The sequence below is a fragment of the Rhinolophus sinicus genome, chromosome 17 (genome assembly GCF_057876585.1).
Source record: "Rhinolophus sinicus isolate RSI-liver-muscle chromosome 17, RSI-T2T, whole genome shotgun sequence".
NCBI classification, from domain to species: Eukaryota; Metazoa; Chordata; class Mammalia; order Chiroptera; family Rhinolophidae; genus Rhinolophus; species Rhinolophus sinicus.
The window spans coordinates 178,982,508-179,002,175 of NC_142517.1; the positions used below are offsets into that span (position 1 = coordinate 178,982,508).

Below are 19,668 nucleotides of genomic sequence, written 5' to 3' on the forward strand. Positions count from 1 at the left end.
TTTTTTAACTTGAAAGGCTGACAAAGTGTGGTTATTCAGACTGGGGTAGTTTGTAGACATTTTCTTGAAAATGAATGAAATGATTGTCATTTCAAGTAAAACAACTGATGATATTTGTTGCAAATGATAAAATTCAAGCTTTCAGGTGAAAATTAAAATGCTGGATAACTTGTATGCACCACTGTGAGCTTGACAGCTTCCTAGTAGTTACATATTTTTCTGAGAAAATTGGTGGTGATATTAACAAAAGTGATTTTTTCATACAGCACGGTGAAATCAGCATTTGAAAGATCTGCGTACCTCAGTGAACCAATATTCCCCCCCCAATGACAAATACGTGTTATAAAATCACTCATGGGTAATACATCCACTCAAAGAACAAAAGAGACTAAGAGATTTAAAGATAATGAGTACAAAATTTCACTGATCTGTTTTCACATTCCACATGGTAATTAACCTTTGAGGAACTACCACCTTTTTAGTTTTAGTGTAGTATTGAAGAAGAATATCCAAAATTATCTAACTAGTCTGTAACAAAAATTTTTTTTCCAACTACTTATTTGTATGATACAGGATTTTCTTAATGTAACATCAACCAAAACAACAGATTAAATACAAAAGCAGATATGGAAATCAACGTTTTCTGTTAAACCAGACTTCTCAAAAAATTTTCCTTATTTTAAAAAATACAGTTTTTTCCCCACAAAAATTATTTATATTAATACATAATGGGTTTATTGTTTTTATTTTTAAATAATGTTTTTAATTTTTAGTTAAATATTGATAGGTGACTCATATAAACAAAGGTACTTTGCAGTCCTAAATAGTTTTAAGAGTGTAAAAGGATCCTGAAACCCAAAAAATGGAGGACCACCTGCTTTAGACCAATCAAAGATTTACCATTTGGGTCTTAGCTTTAGGCTCCCCTGTGTACATGATTTTATGTTATCTCAGTGAAATCTGGATTCTATTAACAGGGTGGCTAATGGCTTCATTAGACAGCAATGATCTACCATAGTTAAGCTGCAGGAGAATTTTTCCAGTGGCGCGTAGCAATCAGCAAACTGTGACCTGTTTTTGGGAACATTGGCAAGAGGTTCTCAGTTCTCAGGGACAGGGACCTTGTACTGCAGTGCTCCTGAGCTGCCGGATTTTAGCGGAAAGTTTTCTTCAGAAACTGCGCACAGAACATGGACAGAGGCAGTTTGTTGCCATTTATGCCCATTGGTGATCAACCTGAGTCTCTGGTCTGGCCCTTGAAAGCAACAGTGGTCTTTGCCGGGGATGTTTGTTTCTTTCCCAGAGAACACAAAACAATGACATAGCATTTCACTGCCCCCCTCATACCAGGACTGGAGGTCTCAGCTGTATCTAGGCCCACCTCCAGGCTCTGCAAGTCAGCCAAGGCTGTTTTGATTGGATTGGTGATTATTCAGGAAAATTAATGCATAATAGTAAAGGGAACAGGTAGAAACAGAATCAAACAACATTTCTATGAAGTCAGAGGATTATATGGTGATAATGAAAATAGTCATGGACATATGCAAGGATGCTGTTCGATGACTGGGGAAATAATAATGCTTGTAACCATGATTAAGGACACAATAGGAGTCACAGGATTAGGATTTAAAGCAAGCGTTTCTCTTTCAGAGTACTGAGTTTAATATCCTTGAAAGTCTGTAGGTATATGTGTCCCTAGGCAGTTGGAAATATGATCTGACCTTTAAAACAGAGATTGGGCTTAGAATACAGACCTTGAAGTGTTCAAAATAAGGTCATGTTTGAAGCTATAGGAATTGATAAGATTTCTTTCCCCTTGAGAGATAAAGTGATAAGACAAGGCAGTTAAAGGTAGAAACTTAGGAAATATTACCTAAGGGGTGGGAAGAGGAGCAATCCAGGACTGGAGACTGGAAAAGAGTATTAGACAGGAAGAGAATAAAGAGAAGGTATTATTGAAGATGCTGAAGGAAAAGAGAGTTTCCAAAAGGAGATTACTCTACAGTGCAGGATGAAGATTGTGAAAAGGCAATAAGATTTGGCAAGTAAGGAATCAATGATGACTTAAAAAAATAAACTATTTTTATGACAGCTTTAAATATACAGAAAAATTGTAGATAGTATAGAGTTCTTACATACGGAACATCCAGTTTCTCCTATTAACATCTTACTTTGGTATATTTGTTACAATTAATGAGCCAATATCAATACACTATTGTTAACTAAAAGTCCATAGTTTTTTCAGATTTCCTTAGTTTTTACTTATGTCCTTTTTCTGTTCCAGAATCCCATCAGTTTCACATTACATTTTGTTGTCCTGTCTTCTTAGGTTCCTCTTGGTTGTGACAGTTTCTCAAGTTTTCCTTATTTTGATGACCATGACAGTTGGAGGAGTACTAGTGAGGTATTTTGTGGAAAGGTCCTCATGTTGTCCTCAGGACTAGATTGGAGTTGTGGATTTTAGGGAGAAAGACCACAGAGGTTCCATTTTAATCACATTGTATCAAAGGCACATACTAGCAACATGATTTATCACTGTTGATGTTGACTTTGATTACCCGGCTGAGTGAGTGTCACATTTCCCCACTATAAAGTTACTCCCCCTGCCTTTTCATATTGTGTTCTTTGAAAGAAAGTGACCGTGTATAGCCCACTCTTCACGTGGGGAGTTACGATCCTCCTTGAGGATAGAGTATCTATATAAATTATTTGGAATTCTTCTGCATGGGATATTTGTTTATTCTCCCAATTTTTTAACTTATTTAATCATTTATTTATTTATATAAGTATGGACTCCTGAATATTTTATACTTTGGGTTGTAATCCAAAACTATTTTAATTTTGTTGCTCAAATTGTTCCAGCCACGGGAAGCTCTTCCAGTGGCTTCTGTGTCTTTTTACATACCCCCATTCAGCGATGACTTTCGAATAAGCCATTTTAACCTAACAGGAAACACAGGCCCAGCAGTGTGTTGAGAAGTAAATGGTAAAGCAGTGGAGGCAGAAAAACAGTTAAGTGGTGCCTCAAATCAAGGTGAGGCTTATTATGTGTCTTTATAAGTCCTCTAGACATTTTAATCTCATAAAAACACAAATAGATACAGGTCCTGGCTATGTCGTAAAAAGCCTCAAAGCATTAAAAAGCAAAACCATAAAACCCAAAGTGATCTTTGGATGAACACTGAGGACGCCACTTAAAATTTATATCTGATGAGACTGAGAAAATAGTTACAATCTGTTCTTACTGCTTTTATATTTCCCATACACTATTTTTTTTCTTTTAACAGTAATGTGGTAAACGTTAATTATAATGTAAGCCAGAATTTTTGATGTTCTCAAAACTTCTCTGTAACTGCCAGCAATGTAGGATTATAGAGAAAATGACGTGATTTTAAGGTCTCATTTAAATTCCTGCAAAGACTTGATCTTCAGAAATGCTATAAAAATGTTTTCCAATGAATAGGTAATTTTTCTCACAGTGAATATCTTCTAGAAGTAAAGCAATTTAAAAACATATAGAAGATAAAACACGTGTTTGTTTTGTTCTCTGATTATTTCCTCATTTGAATCAACTGATGGAAGTTTTAAAATTTTACAGGGGGCAAAAGAAGTAAGAGCGGGTTCATTTAGGGTGTTTGATAGGGTATGGGCTGGTTAAGGATGAAGAAGCAATATTCATTCATAACCCCTCCCACACATACTATTAGCAGCAGACATGTTTTGTGTTTCGGGTCCCAGGAAATCATTTCCAGCAACCATTCTGCTAGTATTTACTCCATCTCTACTTCCACCAAGCAGTGTGCTAGATGCTGAAGATACTACATTGAACAAGTCACAGGCCTGCTAAGAAGCAGTTGGTGAGTACAGGAGATGGAGATTGGGGATAGACAAGTAAACTACAAGTGTAGTACACTACAAGCTATGTGCTATATATGTGCGAGCATATAGGAGATACAGCCAAACCAGAATTGGTTTTGGGGAGAGAAAGAGGCAGGGAAGCTCCTCAGAATGACAACTAAACTGCATCCTGAAGGACAAGTAGGAGGTAATCAAATGAAGGAAGGGGTGCAGAAGAGAGGAGGCACTTTCAGCAAGGAAATGCCTAACACTCGAGGGAGCAACAAGTCTTTCAGGATGGCTGGATCATAGAATTCTACATTGCCCCGTAGAAGTATAATGCAAACCATTTATGTCATTAAAACAAATTTCAGTGTTTTACATTAAGAAAGTAAAAACAATCATATAGAATTAATTTTAATAATATTTTTATTTAGCCCAGTATATTTTAAAATCATATCATCTCAGCCTGTAACTGATATGAAAAGTTATTGAGACATTTTTACATTTTTTGCACCACATTTGAGAAATCCAGTGTGTGAATTACATTTATAGCACGTCTCAATTTGGACTAACCACATTTCAAGTGCTAATGGCTAACTACATTTCAATTTGGGCTAACCACATTTCACGTGGCTAGTGGCTACTATTTTGGACAGTATAATTGCAGAGTAAACTAATGAGATAAATCTAGAGAGATAATATGGGAGCAGATTAGGTAAGATATTGTTTGTTGGCAAAATTATTTAACCCTAGGGCAATGTGATGCTTTGAAAAAATTATGCATGAGAATAATCTGTACTTCAACTTCACTGTGGAGAATAGATTAGAGGTGGGCTTGACCACAGCCAGCTAGTTAGTTCTAGGCCATATATGATAATACTTTTCACTATGGAGTGACTTGGGTGTGGTGAGAAGTAGAAGTCAAGTCATCAGGACAGAGTGAACTGAGAGAGGAGACAAAAATGACTACCTCACTACTGCTGTCCCCCCACCCCCCAGGAGTACAGTCAAACCATTCTGAGAACTGGGAGAAAGAAGAAGAAGAATGGCAGGATTGGGAGATGATGTATTCATTTTGGCACATCATAAATTATAAGAGTTGCCTGTGAGACATCAAGCGGTATGTTCATATCTAAATACAGAGAGATGTCATAAACATATAAATAGTAACTGACACCATGGGGTTGGATAAAATTATCTAGGGTGAGTGTGCAGAACAGTAATTCTCAATCTCAGGTTTTTTATAAGAATTACACGAGAGGTGATTTAAAATGCAGATTTTTGGTCTTTATCTCCAAGAGCCTGGTTCATTAGGGTGAAAGGCTGAAAATTACATTTTTAATAAGAACCCCTGGACACTTTGATGCTGATGCAAGTGGTTCCTTAAAACACTCTTTTACAAACACAGGTGTAGAATGATAAATAAGATGACCCAGAAAAAATGGCCTACACACACCGAAGTTTACAGAACAAAAGCCCTTGAAGAAGATAGGAAATGAGCCACTAGAGAGGTTAATGAAAAATCAGATGAGTGCTATGTGCTATGAAAGAGGAGAGGGAGTTAGATTCTTACCTAAAGGGGAACAAGGCTAGAGGTGGGACAGCTAGGCAGGCATCTTATTTTGGTGGGGTAGTCAGCAGGGGAAAAAGACATCACCCTTTGGCTGCTTCTCAAGCTATGTGTCTTCAACATGTCTTCTTAAAACTTCCAATAAACCCATCAAATTCCTTGAGTATTTGAAGGAGGAAGTGGTGAACTGCTCCAAAAAGAGCAGAAATCAAATAGAACACCAGAGACCAATCAAATAGAAAGCGACCATTGGATTTAGTAATTTAGGCCAGCGGTATCAATTTGGGTAGCCTGGTAGGGATGGAAACCCAGTTTCAATACATGATTTGAAAACGTGGGTTGAATGAGTGTGTAAAAAAGTCATTTTAAGAATTTTGGCTATAAAAGGGAGAAAGAAAGTGGCGGGCATAAATGGATGTTCACTTAGGAAATACTAAGAGACGAATGCCCTTTTGAGTCTGTCCATCCTTATTTCTATCAAGGGTACCAAAAAAATGTATACACATTTTAAGAAAGGAAAAAACTGTATAAAAATTGTAATACTCAGTATAGACCAATAACAAAAGATGAATACAAGTCATGTGTCTACATTTTTTTGGCAACCCCGGTATTGTGTGGGTCGATTCCATAATATAAAACCATAATCTCTTACATGCTTCATAGAATATAGCTATTAAATAATATTGTGTTAGTACATTCAAATCAATCAAATGATGTTCCCTCATAGTATCATCTTTTCTAACTGTGGTAATAAACCATTTTGCAGAAAAACTACAGCTGATTACTATTGATGGTTTGAAGAAAGTGCCAACCTATGGTAGGTTGGGGTTGGATGAGGGAACAAGAAAGGTAAAGAAACTGGGACCTTGAATTTGAATTTCTCAGTCTTCTTATCTGTCCTCTACTGGCCAATCATGCGTAACTGGCAGAGCTTGCCTCTCCAGTACCAAACTGGCAAGATTCTACCATCATTTAACCATGGTTGGCCCAAAAGTCAGCTCTCCTATCACTAATAAAGAAGAGCTTCTCAGAACTCTATTGTTACAGCAATCTTGTGATAGGTTTTACCTCCTTTTTATTCCTTAACACCACACCCACTACCAGGTTAATTTATAACTGACTGATTATCAGTCACCAAACCTATTATTTAACAATGTTGAGTATCAGATTAGATAGTGCAGAAATGCAGTAAATGTTTCAAAGATGTGCTTTGCTTCTGTATAAATGTGCAGTGCTACAAAATATAAAAATGTAAATAAAATGAAATACAAATAGGAGTGTTAGAACTTTAGTTCTAAACATAGCTGAAAGTTCAATAAAAGAATATTTTTGTTGGCAAAAACAATTTTGTCCTTAGCTTATTAAAACATATTTGAGAATTTAGCAAGTACATTTTCTTTCTCTGTCTCAGTCTCTAGCTCTGTCTGTCTCTCTCTCAAACACACACACACACACACACACACACACACACACACACACGAATGATAAATAGCTTAGTGGTTTAAAATAGCTTCGTGGCTTTGAATTTGGACTGAGTGAGGCTTTGGACTGTGGGTTTGAACTTTAGTAGGTGTCCTCAATTGGGCAGGTTTATATTAACTTCTCTGTAGTTGTATTTTACCAGTAAAATGGAAATCATAAGAGTACATCGGGTTGCTGTGAGAATTAAATAAGATAATGTGTTTATTTCTCCAAACATAGCATTTCATTACATGTTCTATATTGCATTATACCTGGTGTTCCTTCTATTCTTTCAAAACAGAGTCATTGAAGGCACTATGTTGGGCCTTGAGGGACGTTGTTGGTGACTACAGCTCCCATGGGCCCTTGACCTTAAGGAGTCTGGTTAGGGACAAAACACTGCCCTCCTCACCCCCACGCCCCACATACATAGAAAGAAAGAGATTTTTAATTGTGATTGGAGCTATAAAGGAGAGAAATAGTCTGTAATGAGAGGGAATCATAAGGAGTTAAAGTTGGGGAAAAAAGTTCTTGAGATAAATCAGGCCTCTCTGAGAAAGTGAAACCTAGAGGATGAGAGAGTTTTCGGGTAATCTAGATTATCCTTTTTAGTTGCAGAACATTCCATTGGCTAAACACAACTGTGAAAATTACCTTTTTCTCAAGAAAAACACATTTCTGATCCAATCCAATTAATGCTGGAAAGTCAGCAGCGTTGTAGGGAGTATTTCATGGAATTCCCACACTAACAACCTTTTGCTAGGTAAGTGATGCTGCTGATGATGGTGATAGCAGCCTCATGTTGCTATGGGTTCGACCTTATTAGATGTTAGGGATTTTGCAATGCTTTTTTTGCCTACATTATCTCATTCCCTGTATTAGTTCATTTACTCTTAAAAGCAACCCTGGGTATTTCTGGTTAAACGTGGCAGATGAACATGTGTATTTATTTTTGCTCCTTCATTAAAACTCACAAAAATAGTAGTAAAGAAATAACAAAGATACAGCTATAAAGACTGAGAAGAATAATAAACACTTTTGGAAGGTGGAAAGGGATGGTGAACTACTCCTTCAGGAAATTTAGTCCCTGTGGATGAGAATGGCAGGAAGAAGGCAGCCCACTGGCGCTCTAGTGCCCCCAAAACACTTGAGAATTGAAAGCACCGACCCTTATGAAAAGAGGTGAATAGTATGCCTGGAAATGAAGATATTTAAAAATCTATGTAAGGAGCAGATTCCCCAATCTTTCAGATTGTGAGAGTGTGTATTTAAGGAATTAAATCCTGATCTTCCTATTGAAAGCCAATAGCAGATACCTAAAATTGATGAAATAGCAGGATAAGCATATTATTTTAAAATATGGAGATAAATCCCTGGAGAAAAACTAAAATAATTGAAGGTTTTATTTTGAGGAGGTAGATCCTGGAGTTGGAGATGGACTGCTGTTTCTAATCTATTTGATTTTTCCATTGTGCTTAAATATACATAACAAAATATACTATTTTCTTCATTTTTAAAGGTATAATACTCAAACAAAGAGGTTTTATTGACTTGCATTTATCAGTAGATGGAGCTGAATTCATTAAAATTTTTCATTTTTTCTTTCTGTTATCCAAGATATCATACAATCAAATTGAATTGATTTAGTCATATTTTTTGTTGTGGTAAAATATATATAACAAAAATTTACCATTTTAACTATTTTAAGCGTACAATTCATTGGCATTAAGCACATTCACAATGTTGTGTAGCCATCATCACTATCCAGTTCTAGATTTTTTTCATCACTCCAAATAGAAACTCTGTACCCATTAAACATTAACACCCCATTCTCTCTCCTTCAACCTCTTCCCTGCACCTCCCACCCCACCCCCAGGCTGCGGTAACCTCTGTTTTAGTACTTTGTCTCTAAGAATTTGCCTAGTCTAGGTGTCTCATATCAGTGGAATCAAAATATTTGTGTTTTTGTGTCTGACTTGCTTATAATGTTTTCAAGGTTCATTCATGTTGTAGCATGTAGTTCTATTTGTATTTTAAAGCTAATGTTAATGTATTACCTTGAGAAAAATAGAAATTAAAACAAACAGAACCCTGCAATATTGCTCAGTCTATAAATCTTTAAAACAAACCTGAATGATCAGGTTAATAAGGGTCTTTCAAGTCCACAGCTAGTAAGTTAACACAGTTGAGGTTCCAGTTTGATTCAATCTCCTTGATGCTTCTCAAGTCCAACAATTTCTGTTTAGCTACGATCACTTCACACATGAATTATTGCTATAATAGCTTCCTAATTGTATTAGTTTTCTACTGCTGCTATAACATATTACCTCAAACTTGGCAGCTTAAAATAATACAAATTTATTTTCTTACAGTTCTTTGGTTAGAGGTCTGACACAGTCTCATTGGGCTAACCAAGGTAATTTACAGGGCTGCATTCCTTCTGGAAGCTCTAGTGCAGGACCCATTTTCTTTGCCTTTTTCAGCTTCTAGAGCAGGGGTGTCCAAACTTTTTTCAACGTTTGTTACCAAGGGCCATATGTGGTAAAATACACAAATAGCCGGGCCACTCAGTCACTCGAGGTGAAGTATGTATTGCCTCACCTGGTTTATTTAAGTAAACTAAATATATTTTTGGAATTTGCTGCGGGCCAATTAAAAATGGATTGCGGGCCGCAGTTGGCCTGCGGGCTGCAGTTTGGACACCCCTGTTCTAGAGGCTGCCCACTTTCCTTAGCTTATGGCTTTCTCTGACTATGCTTCCAGTCACAGCTCTCTCTGACTCTCTTCTGTCTCTTTCCACTTTTAGGAACTGTTGTGATTGAATTGAGTTTACCTGGCTAATTCAGGATGATCTCCCTATCTCAAAGTCAACTAATTAGCAACCTAAATCCATCCCCAATCTCAATTTCCCTTTGTCATGTAAACGAATACATCACAGATTTCAGGTATTAGAACTTTGGGGTGAAGGGAAGGAAAGCAGTAGTCTGCCTACCAAAGCATCTTATTACCTACTTTCCTTCTTGCCTGTGGTCATGCCATTTGTCTGCTTAAAATCCTTCAGCAGCTCTTACTGCCCCCAGGGTAGTATTTAACACTTATATGGGGCACACAAAGGCCTTGCTTACTCTTGTCTCTTCTCTTACACACACCCACACCATCTCTGTGTTTCAGTTCCCCAAACGGAGCACCACACTTTCACTCATTTTATTCCTCTGTTTGGGTTGCGTGGCCCCTGCTCTTTACCTGCCCTTTCTACTTATCCTTCAAGTCAGACGTTGGATGTCACTTCCTTTTGGGAGCCATTTTTGGCCTTTTGCTGCCATAGCAACCCATACCTCTCTCTAACATAGCTCTTGCCACTCTACTGTAATTGTCTTTTTAATTACCTCCCTGACTGGATTGTAAACTACTTAAATGCAAGAATTATATTTTGTTTGCCCTCATTTCCCAACTACTTAACAGAGTGGCTTGCATATAAAAGGAGCAAAGTTTTTACTTGAAGATATTTTCATCCCTTAACATTTGACTCTTTTTTCCAAGGTAGACTTGCAGAAGATGTAGATTCATATAAATCTGACTGAAATGAACCTTTAATCTCCTAAATGAATTGCACTTTAAATCTGCTGGTATATATTTGCCTGGACCTGACCAATTCTTCATTGATTACCAGATTAGTAGTTTGTGTTTACATGACTGTGATCAAAGTCATTAACATACACTCCTGATTCTGCCTAATTTTTAATACAACCTTACTGGTATAAATAAATACTTGAACAACTATATCAAATCACCATAAAGAGGGGAATGCATTTGACTAAATGTATAACCAGATTGACTGATTAACATTCTAATTTGAGACTGTGGAATAAACATCTCCCTTGGAATTGATTCAAGCCACTCAAGCTGAATGATAAAGCAAAAAAGAACAAATGTTCACATTATAAGTATCTTGAAATATTCTTATGCTATTCTTTATTCCCTTTGAAACGTCCATTGAACTGCAATATTTATGGACTGGGAAGCCACAAGTTTACTGATTTTTTTTTTTTTAATTACCAAGTTTTGCAGAGAAAGTAATGTAGCTATCTCACAAAAATTGGGACCTACACACAGCCTTGATATAAGAGGTAAGGTAATGTAAGGGTTAAGAACACCTCTAGAGCCAGACTGTGGGGAGTTGGGGTCCTGGCTCTGACACATGCTGTGTAACCAACCACCTCAGTTTTTTTCATCTATGACCTGGGCATAATAATATCTACCTTGCAGGGCTGTCATGGGAATAAAATGAGTCATCATATTTAAACCATTTTAAATTTTACCTGGCACATTTTAAACTATGTACCTTCATGTGTGTAGGGTGGGAAAAAGGTCTGTGAAACATAACTGCTTAGAGAAAGCTACTGTCATTGTAATTGGAATGAAACGAGTGTAATGAAATCATCAGAGGCTATAGATGAGATCATCTACAAGAAAGAAAGCCAAGCATAGTAGGTTGCTGACTATTGGGCCCTGCCAGAATCGTTCTTCTAAAAACATTAGGAAGCTTCTGTAAAGATGTGTATGGGTAAGAAGAGGTGGTTTATGGGATGCTATGAAACAAGTAAAAGTGACTTATTCTACTACTAATAAAATATGATTTGAGCTTTATTTAGAAACAATGTGAGAAAAATTCAGAAATCCCTATAAGCTACTCTTGTTTTGATAATTTATTTATTGCCTTCCCTAATCAGAATTTTGCTGCATCCTTGCTGTCAAATTTTTAATAAAGGCAAGCAGTATTTGTTAAGATAAACCAATTTCGTCTTGATTTTAAAAGATATACTTGATTGTTTTCATAAATATCAGTTGTGAAATGGGTCTCATTAATTATCTTGGAAGTCCTAGGCAAGATTTTAAATTTGCTCTCATGTGATGATATATTAAAATACATTTTAAAAAATGAGTTCATTTTAACCAGTTAAACAAATGAACCTGTTTTAAAAAATATTTACATGGTAGCTTATCGCTAATTAATTTGCATGTTGATAATTTTCCTTAAAGTGTAACCGTCCACAAATACTTTTCAAATTTGCAATATTCATGTGGATGTTTATGTTCCTTTTTTAAAAATTCTTTTTGATTAGAAGTTAAGGTTTGTAAAATTGATTTCTGTTGTGCCTCCTCCATCCAGAGTTCCAAATGATGCAAAATGGCTACCTGTTGGCATCTAGACCCCACGACTGGTACCAGTGGCTACTTACCCTGCTGTTTTTCTTCATTTTAGTATTCTATTAGTGATCAAAGCTGGCTAGAAGCCAGACTGAGAAGCCAGCTATTTGTCTAACTTTCCTTATGTCCCTTTGTACTACATTACTGCAGATAATCCTGTTTTCTCACTTCTTAAAACTTCCTCTTCAGAAAAGACTTGAAGAAACATACTCTCAGAGCAGCTTAGATAAATAATAAAATGATCATAATTTCCCTCGGGGTCAAAATTCCCTTTGGCTTCAAGGTCTAGATTGAAATTCTAAATGTAGATTTCCAGGGATTGGAGAGCATAATATAGTAGTTTTGGGGCAAAAAGCGTTCCTGGCACCAACACACAGGCAAATATGTGGTCTGCCTGTTATCCTAGCTCTAGTTCTGAGCTTCTTGCCTTTTTTTTTCATTCTTCTGAGTGAGTCTTCTTCTTTTCCCTAGGCTAGGTCTCATTCCTATTTTTGAAAGGACTTGTCATGGTGAATCAGAGACTTTAAGCCTCTCCATTACGGTCTTTCTTCCAGTAGAGTTGTTTAATGCTAAAGGCCTTCTGTCTGTTTTGTGATGAATTGAAACTAAGGAATCTGGGTAGTCTAATGTTAGCACAAGCAAATGATATAGAACTTCATTTTTCTACCATGCATGGGGACTTGCCTGAATTGCAGTTTTAACTCTTTCATTTCTCCAATCTATATTTGTTTTGCAGATAGTCTGAAACTCATCTTGTAACATAAGCCTACCAACTCAGAATGGTCTCACTTGACAGGCACATCAGTCAAATTTGTCTCTCACCAGGGTGGGATTGGTTCACCTCTCCCTGCCACTGTGTACCCTCCTCAATGTGATGGGCTCAGTAGAGGAGAACGGCCTTGTCGGTTACATGAGACCTGCTCTTTAGAAAGAACTCCTCTAATGTGAACTTCCATGCAAGCTCTCAAGGCCTGTTTATCACAATTTTAGAAATGGCAAGTCTTTAAATGAGACATTGGAGCCATAATTTCTCAAAAGATCAGAAAAATACTGTGCAAAAAAAAAAAAGAAAAAGAAAAAGAAAAAGAAAAATACTGCCCCACAGGCCCCATTTCCCTTCCTGACCATGGGCTTGACATGTTACATGTCACACAGTACCATAGGCCTCAATGAACAGGAATGGGATGTACCTTTTACATTTCTGTGGCTTCAGACTTGGAGCTGGGGCCTTAATCTCCAGGCTGAAATACGTAGTCTCTAAAAATGAATAGGCAGTGGTTAATTTTGAGGCTTATGTTTAGAACATATTCCTGAGGTCTTCTTTCCTAATCCTTTAACACCTATTTCTGGTAATTAGTACCCCCACCTTAGGGCTATATATCAATATAATTTAGTCTTCCTTGTACTGTTGCCTCTAAGCATAACCTTGTCTGAACCAAACTTTTTTGGCCATGTAAAAATCAGTTTCAATTGAACATGAATTTAAGGAGGTTTCTTTATCTTTGGTTATTACTAATCTTGATTCATGAAAAGAACAATTGACTTTGAAAGATCTGATTTCTTAGAATCAGTCATGTTCTTTGTGAATTTAATGAAAAATTCTTAACTTTGTTGCGAATGATTACAATTTTCTCTCTACTAGAGGAAAAACCAAGTTATGCCATGCACTTCCTTTAGTTACAGCTAAAGATTGAGGTATGAAGTATGGTCCTTATTTCCTTTACTTATTGAAGAAGGTCCTTTTCTAATCCTGAGGGGCAAAAAAGGCCATTGGTTTTATTGTATCATGCCTCTAAAGGTAGATTGGTCATGCTTAAAATTTTGGATATGTGAAATACAATTGTGATTGAAGCAGTGTGAATAAGCAGAACTAATAAAAGGTAAACCATTTACACATAATTTAATACTCTTTCTTCCCCCTAGGAGTTGCGAATCAGCTATACTGTTTTTATAGTTCAGATGAGCTTCTTTATGAATCCTATGAGGTGGCTAGAAAAAAATGCCTGAATCTTTCAGAAAGTTCTATGATTCTAACACATTAGATATTCCTTATCCTGACACATTTCTTGTGTATAAAACTCGTAAAAATAAAACATACATTATAGTGATATTTTTGCTGCACTCTCCATTGTTTAACTCAGTGGGTGATTTTGAGTAAGCCTGCAGGTCATTTCCTGAGATTACTTTTCCTAATAGGAAAAGTCATATACTAGTTTGCAGCATTTACGCTACCTAGTAATTTTATTCTAAGCCCTACCCCGCACAAGAACACAGGATATGGTGAGGCTGAAAAGGAACAGCAACGGAGCCAGGGATAGGGGAGTCGTACCATCATATTCTCGCTGGTGGCTGGGTTGGAGACACAGGAAGCAGGAACCACACGATCCGCAACCTGCCAACCAACCAACACCCTTGCCAGTGTAGCCACGGCAGTTATATTAGTGGCTAATGGCTAACAGGTAACAGCGGATGGACATCTGATTACAGCTGATGGCCATCTAATAACCAAGCCAGCACCTTTCCACGTGAGGCCGAGAGCCTGGAAACTGATCTCTGGGACTCTGTCCCCACAGTGAGTGTATAAAAGAAGTGGTAGGAGAGACATAGTCTATTTTCAAGTAGCTTATCCTATAGTTTTATGTAGAGATAATATTTAAAATATGTAACCATTAGTAAAGCATAGGCACCAAACAATTAGATTGGAAGCCTTTGATAAGAGATGGGTCTTGCAGGTTTCCTTCTTAACCAGGTCTTAACCTTTTAGTCCTTGAAATGTGGGAGGTCTGGGAAATCCTGAGAAAAGGGCTGGTACAGAGGTAGAGATCATGGGGGATTTTGACTCAGCTGCATCTGTTGACCAACTTGTATGAAAGTATTTCAATATTTGGTCAATTGTTTGAGCTGTACCTGTACCAGCTGAACAGGTACAGCCTTATAAATACATAACTAAAAAGCAGTGTGGGTGCCCTAAAGTATGAGGAATGTAAGTGCTACATCTCATTTATATTTAGAAGAAAGATACTGCATATATTTGAAGAGTGCTGATAATAATGTGTTCAATAAAATACTTGTAAGCCTTAAAATACCAGGGTATTTTGGAAGCTTTTAATGCTTTGGATCCAAAAGATGTACTATATTGATATATAGTACGTGAACTATATTGATTCTATGAAACCAAATGTATTTCGTTCTGATATTATTAAATCCAAGGACTTTAGAATAAATTTAGACCAATTCCCGTAATTTATCCGTAAATCTGAGGATCATGGACATTGTCTTCCACAACTAGGGACAGTGGTTAGACTTGAAACTAGGCTTCAGACTTGATCTCCTTTGTCTTTCCTTAGGACTTCTCCCTTTGCCTCATAGCAGCTGTAGGAACCGGCAGGAATGAGGCTTTTCCAAACAAGAAAAAAAAAAAAAAAGGATATGAGCAGCTTATTTAGTATCCTGGCAATCAGTAGGCATTTATTAAGCACCTAAAAGATGTTCTTTGTAGAGACACAAAAAAAGAAACAAAACAATCTTCTTTCATGAAGGTAAATATGCAGAATAGCAAGAATATGTAGCCATACTAACTGGGTTGGATCCCAACTCTCCTCCCTACCTTTTCTGTGATCATAGGCAAGTTACTTAACTTCCTGTGCCTCAGTTTCCTGGGGGTAGGATAATAATACCCACCTCACTGTGCTATGAATATATATGTAAGGCATCTAGGAAGTACCTGACACACAGTAAATCTTGTTATTACTATTGATCATGGTTTTATGCACTCTGCAAGGCACCCCCAGTTCTCTATTAAGCACATTCTAGCTGGATACAGAAACTGGCAAACCGGACAGAATGTAGGTAAACCTCACCATGGAGAATTAAGTGGCAAGAAGCAGAGTAATGGAGCAAATGGAAGGTGTCCAGAGCCACCTTTTAAGAAAGTATGGGTTGTGAATTGCTTAAGAAGATGGGAGGAGACAATTCGGGTGTCAGGTGTGGTGTGAGCAAAGGAATGGGAGCAAGAATGAGCACGATGTAGGCAGAAGTCTGTGGAATTGCTTGGCTGGATTAGGAGTTTTTGCCTTTGGTTGGGTGTTAAGAAATAGCGAGTTAATCAGTAGGAGGTGGTGGAAAACCTTGGAAAGTTACCAATAGCCTCAAGAATTTTCTAAGTAACATGCTCTGGACCCATTTTTTTTCTTTTAAGCTTGAAGTCCCGCAGGAAGTGCGCTTTAGAATAATTGGGGGTGGCGGGGCGGGAAGAACTATGCAAAAAACCTCGCACTTAGCACTAAATATTAGCTCCTTTTTGCCCTGAGACTGAAAGGGTACTTTTAAAAAGGAGATGAGCTAGATTAACGTAGATTTTTAACTCGTGTACAGATAAATATCCTAATTGATCAATCTGAAACCTTTTGGTCCCAGCATTGTGCTCAGTGTTTCCACTATTCATTCGCCTCCACCAGGCCTCAGCAACCGACGTGCAAAGCCAGGAGAAAAGGCTAGCGGTGAAGGGCTCTCCACGCATGCGTTAGAAGCCGCCCCAACTACCCCGCGGCGTTCTTTCTTGGAACAAAACTAGCGCGGAGCCAGGGAGCTCCGCAGTTTGCGTAGACTCGAATTTCCTCTTTTTCTGACTGTCCGAGTGGAATCCGCCAGTGGTGCCGTTCCCCTACGCAAGTTACGTTATCCGAAGTGAATGGCTGGGTGGTGCGTGTACGCCCAGAGCGTAGCACCCATTAGGAGGACGGGGTGCGGCTGCGCAGGGACCTGAGTAGGCCTGTACGCCGCTAGCGTAGTGTGGTGTCTGACGCGCCGGCCTCCGCGACGCATTTAGCGCAGCCAGCTTTGGTGAATACACGATTTGGTGCAGCCGGGGTTTGGTACCGAGCGGAGAGGAGATGCACACGGCACTCGAGTGTGAGGTAACTATAAAACCCCGATTTGTTTACATTCCCTCCCCCAGAACCGGCCCCATGCGCGGCGGATACTGCGAGTCCCGGGACGGCCGGGGGGTAGAAAGGGAGACTGGAACCTGGGAGTCGCGGCTGCGTCCCTCGGGGATCCGGGTGCTGGGTTTCCCGCAGCTGCTGCAGTCCGCGGCGGCGGCGAGCCGGGGCAAAGCTCGTGGGGCTGCGCGTGGGGCTCCGCGGCTCCTCGTGTGCGCTCTGGGCTGCAGCGGGGTTGGCGGCCGCGCTGCCTCCGCCCCGCGTGCGGCACCCGGTGCCCGACTTAGCTTCTGGAGGAGGCTGGGGAGTGAGGGAGTGACGGCTGGGCGGGCGGCGGCGGTTAGGGGGCTGCGCGCGGGCTGCCTGGGAGCCCAGGGGGGGAGGATCTGCAGTCAGGTCTTGAAAGGGTTTGGGGAGGGGTGGTGTCGAACGGCCCCGGTTCTTCTCCGGACCACCCCTCCCGTGTCTTGTGGGGTCGAGCGAGGGGACCCCAGGATGGAGCCTGGGCACCGCAGTTCCGGCACCGGGAGGCTAACGGACGGTGGTGCCTGTGGGAGGCCTCGTGGGGGCTTGTTTTCTCCCCCGATCAACTGAAAAGCCGAGGCGGGGCGCCGTGGAGTTCACGTTTAAGCCCGCTGGGGTCCCTGGCGCTGAGGGCTGGGTGGGGCGGGGTCGGTGGGGGAGACTGGGTGGGCAGGGAGGGTGGCGCCGCAGCCCGGGCTTTGTTCCTGAAAGCCCTTTGGCGGACAGCGATGTGGGGCCCGGCCGGGGGAGGACGTAGGGGAATCTTCACGGCCCCCCCACCCGAGACGGGGTCCGCTCATCTCCTAATGCTTCTCCTTTGGGACCCCCGAGGGCTCCAGCTAAGAAAGGGGCCTTCCGCGGACGTGGGCGACAAGTGACGTTGAAGGTCTTCCTGTGGCTTCTGTAGAGAAGTGTTCACATGGGAGCCTGCCCACATGGGCCGGGCGCGAGGAAGAAGTGTCGCAGCAGGACCCGCAGCCCCTCAGTTCGAAGGGTCGTTCACTCAAGTCCCTGTTTTAAGTAAAGACTGACATTAAAACACATACATGTTTTGTTTTTAAGATGGTAGGTTTTGCTGTCGTTTTTCTTTTTTTTTCCTTTTTCTAACTTTCGTTTAATGTAACGCTGTTCCAGTACTCCAGTTTTGCCGTGGAAGTGAGTCATTTTTGGAGCAACACTAGCATGTGACAGGTTTCATGTGTGTGTTTAGATGCTTATCTAAATTCTCAAACAAGCAAGTAAGATACTGGAAAAGCTGGAGAATTTAGAATGTACTTAATTTTGGTAATGTAATTGCAAACTTTAAGTCAAGACTCACGTACTGTTACATTATTAGGACTTTCTGTTCTACAAATTTTGAATGTCTTAGGAGTCTCACTTGTTCAAGGCCTTGGGGGCCCATACCAGACAATCCACATCATCTGGCTGATCATACCTGTGGGGAGAGAAATACATAGTATCAATCAGTGGTAGTAGAATGAAGAAAATAAAACAATGTACTGGAGGACTTGTAAACTTTGTTTGATGAACCTCAGAATGATGTTTTTAAATGTATGAAAGATAGGATTACAACAGAAACCAATTATATTGAAATGTTATCAATATTACATATGTATGATGAAGTCACCCATGTTTTAGTACAGCATTAAATATCAGTAGTGGCAGGTCTATGACTAGTAAGGACTGTGATCTTTAAAGGATTTGATTTCTGGTGATAAGTATCAGATACTGTATGTGATTTTTGCCTATGTTCATAACTGAAGGAAAAGCTAAATTTTAGAAATTAACAGTAAGATATGTCTTTCTTCCCTATCAAAATTCACAAACCTGAATTTTATACACAGGTTCTGGTTAAGGACCCCCTATGCAAGAATGACTGGTGCTATTTTTAAAAAGTGTTTAGGGAAGACCTCTCTTAGGAGGTGACATCAATAATATGTTTCATGCTAATCTGTACCTGTTCTTCCTGTTAATTTATATTCCACTAGCAGATAGCTTAAAAGCTAATACAGTTCTTCCCCTTTTTTAAGCACTCATTTGAAATACTTTTAGGAGGCCTCAAGTTTTATATATAAGTACTACTGTAGGGGGAGGGGTTTTTTAGAACTGATTTATGGAGAATATACAATATAGGTATTATAGAAGGGAAATTAAACAGGAATGATCATTTGCTTTTAATTAAAAATAATTTACCTTGTTGATACTCTATATTCCCCCCTCCCCTCATTTACCCCCCAGTATTGGCAAGAATTAAAGGCTTTGGAGTTCAAAACTGACCCATTGTTAACTAGTTCGGTTACTTTGAGCAAGTTGCTTTATCTTTTTATCTGTGAACTTGAAGTAATAAAAAAACCTACCTCACGTGTTTACTGTGACCCATTAAATGACATAATGAACCAAAGGGTTACAGATATTTAATTCATTTTATATATATATTTCAGTTCTTCAGTGGTTGAAGGACTACTTTCTGTCTTGTCCTTTCCCCTAATACTAATACTCGATTACACCCTGAATGAGGTGTAATGGTCTCTACTGAGCTTTTGCAGAGGATACAGTTGCCTGTTGTTACTGTTACTCATACGTAAAAACTAGAACTGTTTCTGCCTTGCTTGCATTTTCTAATAA

The 19,668-nt window shown here is 39.1% G+C and overlaps 1 protein-coding gene across 6 annotated transcripts in view; it reads left to right on the forward strand.

Annotated features, from left to right (window-relative positions):
• Positions 1–19,668, forward strand: part of SLC39A10 (solute carrier family 39 member 10) — a 112,935-nt gene that overhangs the window by 50,025 nt on the left and 43,242 nt on the right. For 2 of the 6 annotated variants that reach the window (XM_074339527.2, XM_074339535.2), the window contains exon 1: positions 17,735–18,108. The exons of 2 other annotated variants lie outside the window; for them this stretch is intronic. The gene's annotated coding sequence lies outside the window, so the exon portion shown is untranslated. Of the gene's footprint in view, positions 1–16,601; positions 16,996–17,734; positions 18,109–19,668 lie in introns of those variants that run through there. 2 more of the 6 variants (XM_019741301.3, XM_074339523.2) reach the window with 2 other exon arrangements.